Source organism: Myzus persicae, unplaced genomic scaffold (assembly GCF_001856785.1).
Source record: "Myzus persicae strain clone G006 unplaced genomic scaffold, MPER_G0061.0, whole genome shotgun sequence".
NCBI classification, from domain to species: domain Eukaryota; kingdom Metazoa; phylum Arthropoda; class Insecta; order Hemiptera; family Aphididae; genus Myzus; species Myzus persicae.
In genome coordinates, this window is record NW_019101115.1 from 1 (window position 1) to 4,014 (window position 4,014).

Sequence of the window (4,014 nt, forward strand, 5' to 3'; positions counted from 1 at the left end):
GAACAGACATACGGCGGCGGAGACGCGCCGTTGGGTCGACCGACAGTGCTACCCACACGTACAAAAAAAAAAGATCGCTAACATTTTATTTCATATATGCAAGAATATTGGGCCCCTCTGAGGTGACTCGTGTGGGGGCTCAGGAAAATACATAATATAGAATAATGAGATCTATGATACATCTTAAGCACTTGAAATTTGACTTTTAAAAAGCTGTGCGCCACTGTTTTTGATGTATTTTTATTTTTTGTAATATATTAGGTATTTGTGTGGTATTTAAAATTAATTTAACACACAAGATATTAGATGGGAGTCACCTGTCATAGGCAGGTATGAAATTAACATTGTACTTACGCTTAAATGTTTTCTTATATTAGAGTTTGAACGTGAATCCACCTTGTAACACTTTGTATCGACACAACATAAGCACTTCACTTTCAAATTCTTGTAAAAAAAATAATCCTCAATGACTCTTAATACTTTAAAATATTTTTGATAATTTGGCCAGTGTAAAATTGGTTATTCTAAATCTGCAACCTGATCGACTTCGGTTGAAGAATCACAATCACTCATTGTATAACAATTTAAAACAATTTAAACAATGAAAACAAGAGTATAAGGTTGATGCAATACAATTATTAACAATCTATAGGAACGTCAAGCAGACAACAGCGAACACGATACGAATGATACGAACCCAACAACCAAGTAACAAATATTACAATAGTGTAAAACAGCGTAGGGGGCTATACATACAATATTGTAATAGTGTATAACTGATTGTGTGCTAATGACCAATTGGCCATTGGTTATTCGTAGTTCGTATGTGAATATGTGATATTATTAAGGCGCTATATTAATAATATGCCATATAGTCATATTCATTTATTTATACTTTATAGCAGAATCAGTTATCAGTCAATATCAATGACCAATGTTTTATATTATATGTTTAGCTTTTAATTAAGAATAGGTCGCACCCGCAATCCACATATTATGACATTATGTTGTCTCCGTACGGCGTACGCAGTGGCAGACCAGTGACCACACGTGTCACGTACTGCCGTACGGGTACGACATAGCTAAAGTTCGTATAATATTTCGCTATACATGTTGCCATACACCGTCTGCGTAATTAATAAAATAATTCGCGATGCTATAAAAAAACGGCTGTCGCGTCAAAGTGACATGGCTGGCATTTGGACGCACACTTGGTCAAGGCAGAAGACGGGACATGACATGTGAATATATTATTATTATGTAGATTTCGTTGATAATGACATCTTGGCCAGGTGCAACGGCGGGTTCGTTTTAGTTCAAATCCGCCATGACGGGTGCATCGCCAGCTGAAGTCATATGCACTACAATGCCTGCGGTGAAATCACGACTTTCCAACTTGATTTTTATCGAGCCTGCATATTTAAGCTCATTAAAAACTATTGATGCATCCAGTTGGCGGAGGACACCGACCGCATCTTGAATTCGAAAGATTTATTATTGTGAATCCATTGCGATATTCTTTATGGGCATCGGGCATGTATGTTAATGTATTATAAGAGCATTATGGTTTAAACTGTAGAATAGAATACATTATTCCACAGTGTTCATTATAACAATAATACTAAAATAGTATAATTTAAAGTTGAAGGATTGTATTTTGATCATCCAAATTGGGTTTATCTTTTTGTGTGAACGACAATCTATGCGTTGATGCAAAAAAATTTGAAATTTTTAATATTTTTTTCACTTTTGAATTGCGGTTACATTAATGTTTATATTAGCACTGTACTATCCATTGAAGGTTCGGACACACTTTAAGACTAAATCATTCGACCCACCGCACCAACACGTTCTTTTGTTTTGCCATATTTATACTTGGTAGCTTGTGCTTAAGGTCGGTGGCCGATGGTTTAGGGGTACTCGACGGTATAAGTAGTAAGAAAGTCACTCTGGTACACTTTTCATAAGATCAGAAATTACGATTAATAAATGCACACCTTTTAAGTCATTTGTTTACTTAAAAGAAATTTGTTGTATCTACATTAAAACCTAAAATGTTGTATAACTACAGTAGTCCTAAGTCGGCATGAAAATGTGTTTTTATAGGAGAATTCATTAATATGGTATCAAGTATTTAGGAAAGGAATGAACAGTTAATATTTATAGAACACAATAACATGGGAAACTTGCACTTACATTTCTCATTATTGTAATTTGAAAAGACGATTACGTTAATAATTAATATTTGTTTCCCCTATTACCTCAGTTTTAATATTGTCAAATAAATTAATCAAACGCCAAATACTCTATGATACATCACATTTCACTTCTTTAATGTTCTCAACGTATTATAGCCCCCATATGTATATAATATACTATATACATATTTTTTAAGTTTCACTATAATTAAACAATACAACAAAACATTAAAAACATTAATTGCGTACATCATAATTGTTTGTACCATCAAAAATATTTCAAATCATAAATTATACCAATCTATTGGTAAAAAAAATAATAATAATAATGGTAACTAAAAAAAAGGATTTTTAACTAATATTTTTAAGGCATTTCCGTATTTGTTATTTACCTTGGTCAATAATGAAATTATATTCTCAAATGTTAAATTTGTTTGCAGGGAATTTTACGTTTTGTCCAGACCCATGGACGACGTTATTGAGCGAAAATCATCATATTGCCACAATGGTGAAAATGGTAATAAGTTATAACAATCAATGACTGACGGATTAGGATCTGGTGATATGAGAAATTCTTACATTAATATTGACATTTTTTTTATATATATAGATTAGGGCTTACCACACTTGCCACCACAACAGATTCCAGAATTACTCGAAGACTTCTACATTCTTGGGGGTTTTTCTGGCAATCACAAGGCTGGCAACTCGTATGGGCATACTGAACCGAATTGTTCAGTTTGTGGACTATGTTCGACAATACTGGTTAACAACAGTACGTCTATCTGGGTTTACTGTTTATAGTGTAAACATTTGTACCAATAGTTATGTTGAAAGTTTTCACAGCATGCTAAAGTCCACCATAAGCCTACATCCCCCAGTCTGGTCCTTTTACGGTAATTTATGTTTATAAAAATATATAATTGACAATAACTAGAATGATGATTGATTTTTAATAATATATTGCAGATCGATTACGTTCCATTGAAAGTAGAGTACGGAGAGAAACCTTACAAACAATCAACGGCCAGCGAGTAAGGCTATAAACTTTATAAGTTTAAATTATTTAAATGGTTTTTAATAAATCAAACTTTAATTAAAGGTACGAAGATCAATTGTGTCTAGCAGAGCACAAATAACTGCATTTTGGCTGATGCTCAACAAAGCGTAAGCTATGACCGCTATGACACAATGGCACAATTAAGAAAAGTTTCCTACTCAGTGAAAGGATACATAAATATGTAAATAGGCCCTTTAGCTAATGGTTGGTGCCACATAAATTCAATTAAGTGCATAAACTAAATGACCATAAAATTGAGTTAAAAAAATCCTTCCTGAAGATTTGGGACAGCTACAGATATCAATAATTGGAATTCAGCCTCTGCCACCTATGTTACAGCCATTCCACATTCGTGGAGCTAGAAGACCTGGGGGCCGTGGTCGTCAACGAGCAGCAGCAGCAGCAGTTCCACAAATGGTCAGACATCAAGAACGTCCAAATATGCGCCAACAACCAGAATGTGGCAACGTTCTATTCATTGAAGATCTGATTCAGTAATATACAACTATACATTAAAGTTAACAATACATTGTATACTCTAGTTACTATAATCTAAATATCAGTATTATAGGAAATTTAAATAACATTGAGGCGCCCATCCAAATTCAAGGTAAATATATAGAAATAGAATGTGGTAAAAAATATATTGTGTCTTAACTAAATATAACTTTTTTGTTTGTATAATTAGCAAATAATGAAGACCGAAATGAGCCACTTGACCTACCTCAAAACGAAAGTATGCTTTAGAATATTTCT

General features: G+C 33.5%; 1 pseudogene; it reads left to right on the forward strand.

Moving 5' to 3' along the window:
• Nucleotides 1-1,327: 1,327 nt before the first annotated feature.
• On the forward strand, nucleotides 1,328-4,014 carry LOC111027767 (annotated as a pseudogene).